The following is a 9,040-nucleotide window of genomic DNA, read 5'->3' as shown; positions in this document are numbered from 1 at the left end:
AAAAAAAAAAAAAAACCAAACAAACAAAACAAAACAAAAAAACCCCACAAAATCAACCAACCAACCAACCAACCAACCAAGCAAACAAACAAAAAAAGGGAAAGGTTCATTTTGGCTCACAGTTTTATTCTGTGCTTGTTTAGACTTAAAGTAGCATGGTAGGTTTTGATGGGAGCATAGTGAACGGAAGAGGTGTGTTCACTGCTGGTGTTGGAGTGAGGGTAGGGGATAATAAGTACAGGTGGCAATGTCCCCTGCAAGGATATGTACCCCAGTAACCTGATTGTCTTCCACTTGGCCTCCCTGCTAAAGATTCCACCAACCCCTAATAGGGCGACAGACCAGTAGCCATGTCTTAAATACATGGGGCGTTGTTATTTACAACCCATAGTGTCCAAGAAGGAGGAACGCAGCTCTTCTCACTGCAGACCCTTTACTTCCAGTGTGGTAAGCACACTGGAAGGAGGCCAATGAGAGACGGCTCGGGGGCAGGAGTTGTATGGGGGCAAGGCTCCAAATGACCATCTCAAGAATAATTTTCTGGGAAAGAAAATGAGCAGTTTTCTTGTAAGATGAAGCATCTCCTTTCTTAATTTTACTGACAGCATCTTAGTTTCCAGGAACATCACATCATTAGCGTGATGTCTGAGGGTTGCTCCCAGACCTGCCCTCTTCTGTGATTTAGAAAGATTAGGTCCGACTAGAATAGACAGTAGCTCTTTGTTCTCCAGGGTGAGTGGAAGCCATGGGTGAGTGTCTATGTTTAGTGTTCATTCCTTTTTGTATAAAGTAAGAACTCTTTGTAGCTCATTTTTAGTAAGTTAGCAGTGAAATGTATGTATGTATGCATGTATGTATGTATGTATGTGTGTGTGCATGTATGTCTGTATTGCTTTGTTAAAAGTGAAGACAACATTAAAAGAGGATTCCAGAAGACCTACTCCCTTTTTGCCATTAGCCTAACTCTTTCTCATCGTTTATATTTTTAGAGGTTTTCTCATGCTTTGAATCTGTCATCAGGATATACCAGTTGATTCATCGACATCTGTTAGGGAGCCATCGCCATTTAGAAGATGGTTCCTGATGTTTCACAGGTGAAAATACTACTTGTCTTTGACAGTCCTCAAATGTGCGAGGGAGATGGAGATGCAATTGAAAAGGTATAGAGCGATCGGAGTGCCATCCATGGTAGTGGAGTGTGAGAGTGTCTGGTGAGAGGGCATGGATCTTAGAGAGCTGTGGACTTGCGCTTCAGCAGGTGAAGCTGGAGCTGGTCTGAATCAGAGGACTTCGCCAGATTTCCAGGAAAAGTCATTCCAGGCAGCCAGTCACACAGGTGGTTGAGATATTAACAGTGCCTAGCTTTGGGGTGCTGCGTGTGTTCTTATGCTTGCGCGGGGCTGAGTCTGGCAGGCATCCAGTTTTTCTGCATCTCTTTGGATCTTGTTGTTCACTTATCCCTCAATTGGTAAGCAAATTAAATTCCAAGCAAATCTTTGAGTTAAGAACAGCTACTTTACATGAAAAATGTTTTTACTTTTTTTTTTTTTATGAGTGGGTTGTTGCCATCCACAGTACAGGAGAAAGATTGGAAAACCATCTTTAATTAAAGAGTATCCCTTTTTAGTGTAATTCTTAAAGAGTCCTGCTAGCAATAGTAAAGGAAATATCTAAGTGGAGCAGCTTTGAGCTAGTGGGGAGTTTCCTGACTCGGGATACTGCAGCTCATAGTAAGAGGCAGTAGGTATCAGAGAGGGCAAATGATTTCCTAGAGTCACATGGCACAGGCTCAGAGGGATGTTAGGTTACTGGTTCAGTGCTTGTCCCACTAGATCTGCTAAACCATGTGTAATCCCACAGAGATGGAGAAAGCGCCTATGGAGTACATACCTATGCAGTCAGTGGTTGGTGCAGAGTTGATACTTGATTTTTTTTCAACCCCCCCCCCCCCATCATCATCGACCGATTCATGATTTTTATTTTGTGTAAACTCACTGAACAGAGAGGGCTGAGAAGTGCTTGTTGATAAGTTTTGTAGAGGATATGACCCAATTATAAAAACCTAAGATCAGAAAGTGAGCTCGCACAGCTATAATCCTAACATTTGGGAGGCTAGAGCAGCCAAGGACTGGGGCCAGATATAGTAGGACCCTGTCTTTAAACAACAGCAAACCAAACAAAATGGTATAAAGAGCTTATGTTTTTCCTTATTTTATTTATTTTTGAGAGAATGTTTTCATTTTATAGCCCAACCCGGCCTAGAACCGGGAGTAAGCTTTCTGCTTCAGCAACCTAAGCTTTGGGATCATGGGTTTATGGCAGCACCCGTCGCTTTGAGGCTGTGTCTCTCACCAAGAGGCTTGCAGGGTAGTTGTTTAGATGGTTCATTACAGGGCTGGCAACTACTGACAAGGTCTACCGCGTGTCTGACACAGTTACAAGGAGGTGTACATGCAAAAGCAAGGTTGCATAAATCATCGTTCATATTTTATTTTTAACTTTATTGGACTTCCGCCCTCCCCCTCTTACTCTCGTGTTCTTGGCATAGGGTCAGTTGCCTTCGTAGCCGTGGGAATGTCTATATGTCTTTACGCCCGTGGGCAGATAAATAATTCCAACGGAAACAAATAGGATAGAACGTTGCGCTGTTCTCCAGTCATTGTTGTTGAAGCTTAGTGAGAGAAGCGACCTGATGGATGTGTAGGTTAGTAACAGACATACATATAGCAAGAAGGTTTAGGATCTCTTGTTTTTTTTTTATGTTTTGCTTTGCGTCTGTAGCTCAGGGTAGGACACGCCACAGTGGCTCTAAGTATGAGTTTGCCATTGTGAGTTCATTTGTTTTTTCTGTAATTTAGACTCCGTCTAAACCCTATAGATTTCCATCTAGTGTGATGTTAGACCAGGCGTTTGGCGATAGGAGAAAGATGTTGGATGCGTAGTCCCTGCCTTCAGGAGTGTCTTCCTTAGCACCCCAGAATAAAGCTGAGTAGATCCAAAAGGCACCCCATTAGAAAACCAGAAAATCTGGTCCTGGCCCAGTGGGTGGCATCCCTGCGAACTCTTTGTGAAGGTGCTTTGAGATCAGGAGCTGATGAAAGCCTGAATGTTGTTCTGTGTGAAGGTAATCATCCAGGATTACTGTGTTCCGGTGAGTCAACAGTTAAAACACAGGCACCTTATGGTGGGGGAGGGGAGAGCTGGGGTGGGATGCAGCCCTGAAAGCAAGCCAAACCCAATGGTCTGAAAAGGAGTCTGGTTCCATTCAGGGGTAGTGGGTTGGGAGAAAGCACACGAACGTTCAGACACACATACTAAAAAAGTAGACACCTTTGGGCACAGATAATAGAGACCAGGGCTGGGGAAGAATGGAAGAGTGACCTGTGTGGGCTGCCTGTGAGAGGTGTCTCACTAGACTCTATTCCTCTCGGAAGTCATACCTCTTTCAATTTCGAGGAGGTAAGTTTGGGGTGGGGGTGGGCTTCCATTTTAGTCTCTAACCTTTGTTATTAAGATTATGCACTTAACTTAATTCTATTGTATGTGCATGAGTGTTTTGCTTGTCTTCTGTATACTGTGTGTATGTCTGGTGCCTATGGAGGCCAGAAGTGGATGTTGGATTCCCTGGAGTTATGGGTAGTTGTGAGCTACCCTCTAGGTTCTGGGAACTGAACCAGGGTCCTTTGGAAGAGCAGACAGAGCTCTTAACCACTGAGCCATCCCTCCAGCTCTGGTCTGTATCCTTCTTCTTTAGAGTCTTAAGAAGTCTTTTGAGCTTCTTCTGGTTCTTATTGGACTCTCAGTCTTTCCTGTCCCCCTTTTCAGTTTTGTGTGGAACCATTTACAATACCTTCTTTGAATACAGCAACCGCAGATCAAAGTGGTCAGGGCCCAGCCTTTTCATAATCCAACTGCCGTGGCTCTCATTATTACCTGTTTTCACTCCTGAAGTGTTGAGTTTATAATAAACTGATAGTAATAAACCACTGAGCACCATAGCCTTCAAATGTGGCCACTCTGCAGGGAAGTCACGATGCCGGCTTTGCCTGCATGAACTGTTGGGTCAGACCACGTGACAGACGGTTGGCAGGGCTGGGCTTCAGCCCAGGGCTCTGGAGCTCTACTATGGCCTGTTGCCTTTGTTCTCTCAAGTTTCATCCTTGAATCTCCTTATGTTTCTGGCACAAGTAAATGGGTCTCTGGTTGGACAAATGAAAAGGATTTTGATGGACCGCCAAACCACTTCAGTGGAGGTTACAAAATATAAGCAGGTTATCTTCAGAAGTGTAGTCTGGTACTTAATTACACCGAGTAATTAAGTAATCCACCATGAGTCCCCCTCCTCAGCCAAATTATACATTAAATTCTAGAGGAGAGTCTCTCTGATAGTTGGGCCTTAAGTCAAGTTCCTGGGAGTGTACAGCCATCCTTATATCTTTGGCTGGTCTGTAGGCTGGGGGCAGACTTAATGTGTTTTAACTTAAAACACCCAGGAGATTCTAATTTATTTTTCACATTGTGCCATGTTTCTCCAACCCTTTCTTTTCTCCTCTTAGACATCTTATATATTTGTTTCCTACTCGTCCATAGATGTATGCCTGGAGGGATGGTGGCGCTTCTACAGTTGAATTCTTCCCTAAGACTTCTTAGATAGTGTACTGTATCTGCTTTTCTAGAACCTAAGAAAAATCAGTTATCAAGGGAATGGAAAATGCATTATAATTCTTCTATGAGAGTTAAAAGAGCCAACCCAGAGGCATTAGTAGATAAGATGCCAATGTGAAGGAAGACTGAAAGGGTCCTGTGGGTTGAAGGATAGGATAGATTGACATTTTTGGAGTCAGAGCAGGAGAGGCGCGTAGGAAAGACTTGGTCACGATTGCTTGTAGCTGTTGCTATGTTATAAGTGTGTGTTTGTGGCCCCGTCTGCTAGTCTTGGTGAGTCATCCTGCAAATAAAATCAGTTTAGATGCATAGCATACTGTATACAAATCCTAAGTGTGGTGTTCCAAGAAATAACTTTCAGAAGCAAAATACATCTTTAACTTGGCAGCTTCAACACTCAGCTCTGCGTACTACTGTTAATGTAGCTCGTGGATTTGAATGTAGGTTATTGTATAGGTCAACAAACTTTATCTCCGAAGGGCTAGATAGTAAATATTTTACGCCTTGCAAGCCATAAGGACTCTGTCACAACTATCAGCTCTGCCATTTCAGTGTGAGAGCAGCCAAGACACTATATGTAAAATGAACACATGTGTCTGTTCCAGTAAAAGTCTTATTTATAAAAGCAGATTGTAGGCTCCATTTTGTTTGGTATTAGAATACTATTCAGTAATGTTTGCAAGTGTCTATCAGGCTTTAATATTTCTTATAGGCCATAATCTTTTGCAAATATCACCAAGTACGTTGTCTAATTTAACAGTGTCTTCATGGGTCCATGAGAACGAAAAGTTTGGATTTTATTATCATCATCATTGTCATCATCATCATCATCATCACTGAGATTGGTCTATATTGTGGTTCTCAGGCTGGTCTTCAATTCCTGGCTCAAGTTCCCCTTATTTCTCAGTCTTTGGAGTGGCTGAGGTGGTCCAGGTGTGTGCAGCTATATCTGATTTGTTTGGAAATAATTTAAGAGTGATATATATATTTTTTTAATTCTAGGGAAATTTTTAGAAATATCCATATTCCCTCCCCCAAATCCAGAGATTAAAATTTGTTTAGATTTTGAGAATAAGGGAGCATCCGCCTTGCTCCCTTATTCTCTTTGTCTAACAGTGGTAGACAGCTTTTGGTCACTTTCCACCTCCTCCTCAGTCCTTTAGAGCGGCTGGTGTTCAGAGCATGTGGCTTCCATTTTCTTTTTCTCATTGAGCTGTTGGGAATTTTAGGAACTGGTTAATGTTCTTCTGTCTTCTTTACTTCTTTTTGGTGGGGGAGTGGTTCGAACAGGGTTTCTCTGTATAGCTCTGGCTGTCCTGGAACTCACTCTGTAGACCAGGCTGGCCTCAAACTCAGAAATCCATCTGCCTCTGCCTCCCAAGTGCTGGAATTAAAGGCCTGCGCCACCACGCCTGGCTCCTTCTTTACTTCTATCCAGAATTAATTCTCCTAGTAATGGTAGACTAGGCCTGTCTTGCTTACTCCCATAGCCAGAATAGATTATTTCTGAAGGACTCTTGAAGGCTGCACCACTAAGCTATTTAACCAGCCCCATAGTACCGTTGTGTTGGAATAAAAGGGCAGGGTAGTGTCAGGCAAAGGATTAGTGCTTTTATTTGGAGTTGGTGGGTTTTCTAGTTTCCTTACTGTGATACTTTACCTAGGATAGGGACCCTAAGAAAATCATGTCTAAATAGTCAGTTCTATACAAAAAAAATTCAAGAGACAGTTTAAGTTGATGGCAATTAAGGGCCTAAACTTTTGGAGTCAGAAAATATGGTTTCTGGTCTTACCACTTATGAGAGACATGACCATGGTCATTTACTTAGAGTGTCTGAATGTAACTTTCTGATGTATAAGACAGGAATGGCACTCCCATTCCTGTTTGCCGTAGTTGATAAGATTAAGTCGGACAACATAAATAATGTGATTAACTAGTGTCAGAGCTGAGTGTCTAGCCGAGCTAGATTCCTAGCAGCTCGCCAAGGTGAGAGCTATTTATATTTACTGTTTCATGGGGGCGGGGGGAAAGCTGACAAAGGCTAAATGATGTAGGAAGGTCACAGCTTACCTACTTCCAAGTCTATGGTCTTATATGATAGCCTACTTCATTAGGTAATTTGTTTAATAAGTGCTGTCATTTATTTAGGTAATATAGCTAGATGGATAGAATGCACAGATAGGAGATTGTTTCAATAAAGTCAAAACCTCTCAATGTTTGGAAGCCATGATTGCTAGAATCCCAGGATACAGTTCTAACGAAAGAGTTGAGGCTTGTCCTGATTTTGTCCTTCTGTTGCTTGTTTTCCTAATTGTAAGTATTCCCCGCATTAGCGCATTCTCAGGTGCCAGTGTCCCGCATGGACTTCTAAACCCAATCATGCTCTTTTAAACTTCAGTACAACAAACATATATGACCATGTTAAGTAGCCAACATTGGAGTTAGAAAGTTGGATTGGATTTCTCTCTCTCCCCCCTTGAGGCTACCCTCCCCTCCTTCACAGGAACTTGTCAGGATTTATGGGTTAGGTTTTCACATGGCTTGGTTAGCTGCCAGTGGCTAAAACTCATAGCCAAGCAAATATGTTGGCCAAACTTTTTAAGAAAAAAAACTTTAGGCCTCAATAAAAGTCTAGCTCAAGTTGTAGTTTATTATATAATTATCTTCTAGCACAGATTTTAATTAGTACATATGTCTTAAATTTGTATTATATTTGAATGGCTCAAGGTTTTGAATATAGCCATTTTCATTTGCCTTTCATTTCTGCCCAGGTTGCTTACCGGCATGAAGGTTAATGTGTAGGCAGATAGGTTCTCCATGGGACATTTGAAGACTTAGATCCTCAGGATTTGTTCAACACTTGAACTCTTTATTTTACCATCCTTGCAAACTTTTTATTTTTACTTATTTAGCTTTTTAGATGTATTTATTTCATGTGCATGAATGTTGGCCAGAATGTATATGTGCGTGTACCATTTGTGTGCCTGGTGCCTGTGGATGTCAGAAGGCTGCACTGGATCCTCTAGAAGAGGAGTCACCAACATGTAGGTGCTGAGAACTGAACCCTGGTCTTCTATAAGAGAAACAAGTGCTCTTACCTCCTGAGCTATCTCTCCAACCCACTCACCAAATGTTTTTCTTATAGGACATCACAGTTTCGACTTTAATCTACAGGACTTTAGATAGCCTGGAACATTTGACAGTAAACATTTAATTACAAAATTTTATTTTGACTTTTATCCTGTAACTTTTGAGTACCAACAGCATACTAAGTATTGTGAAAGAAGAATGTAAAATATAAATACCCAAGAATTAGAACGAGAAATACATGGAAGATATATTAGTAGTCAGAGAAGCATGAACGGAGGAAGGGAATATGAACGTTCTTGAAGGACAGTAAGGAATTCCATGTGGTAAAGACGACGGGTTGTAGGGCTTGTAGATCAGGGCAGGAAGTAGCACTGATTTTTAAGCAGAGAATTACAAGACTAAATAAAGAAACAAACAAATAAACGTCAGCATTAATTTATTATTTATTAGTTTTTAAATTACTACTAGCTACTACTACTACTATTATTACTACTAATACTACTACTATTACTACTACTGCTGCTGCTGCTACTACTACTATTATTATTACTACTACTAATACCACTATTACTACTACTATTATTACTACTAATACTACTACTATTACTACTACTGCTGCTGCTGCTACTACTACTATTATTATTACTACTACTAATACCACTATTACTACTACTATTATTACTACTACTACTACTGCTGCTGCTACTACCTTTTTTCTCATCTGAACCAACCGCTGTTGCAGCTACACCATGTTCACAGTAGCTGTCCAGTAGACATCGTAGTAGCTTGCCAGGCCGGTGAACAGCTTCAGCTGACCCACTCCTAAAACACAGAGCAAGCACACAAGACAGCGACCTTCTCCTGAACCCGTCATATTTCCCTAGCACCAGAAGCCCAGAGAAGTACCAGCATTTCAACAGCTCGTGAAAACGCAAGGGTTTGTGGGAGAATATTTTTAAGTGGGTACCACTTGAGGAATGACCACTACCCTGACTTTGTCACGTGATTGCCAGGAATGGACAATTTCTGGTGGAAGACAGAGAGATCTTTCTTTTTTTTTTTTACTTCGTCTTGGTTTGGGCCTGCCATTTTCACGTCTAAACTTTTCTTCCAAGTGGATTGGGATCCTCGGCTTAAGCTGCAGCAAGGCATGGCGTGATAGCATCTGCGAAAGTTTTCTCTTGAATTCCAGGGTAGATGGAAGGTTTTCTTTTCCACATAGTTATTTAGGAATGCTGTATTGTAGGTTTGTTTTCTTCAGGGATTTATTTACACAAGAACTCT

The 9,040-nt window shown here is 41.6% G+C and overlaps 1 protein-coding gene across 4 annotated transcripts in view; it reads left to right on the top strand.

The window, feature by feature from the left end:
• Window positions 1–9,040, top strand: part of Acvr1 (activin A receptor type 1) — a 129,412-nt gene that overhangs the window by 41,065 nt on the left and 79,307 nt on the right. Inside the window, exon 1 of one of the 4 annotated variants that reach the window (XM_029470106.1) lies at window positions 4,936–5,598. The exons of the other annotated variants lie outside the window; for them this stretch is intronic. The gene's annotated coding sequence lies outside the window, so the exon portion shown is untranslated. Of the gene's footprint in view, window positions 1–4,935; window positions 5,599–9,040 lie in introns of those variants that run through there. 4 annotated transcript variants of the gene reach the window in all.

Source organism: Mus caroli, chromosome 2 (genome assembly GCF_900094665.2).
Source record: "Mus caroli chromosome 2, CAROLI_EIJ_v1.1, whole genome shotgun sequence".
NCBI lineage: Eukaryota > Metazoa > Chordata > Mammalia > Rodentia > Muridae > Mus > Mus caroli.
The sequence above is the reverse complement of the archived record's forward strand: the minus strand, read 5'-3'. Positions and strand labels throughout refer to the sequence as shown.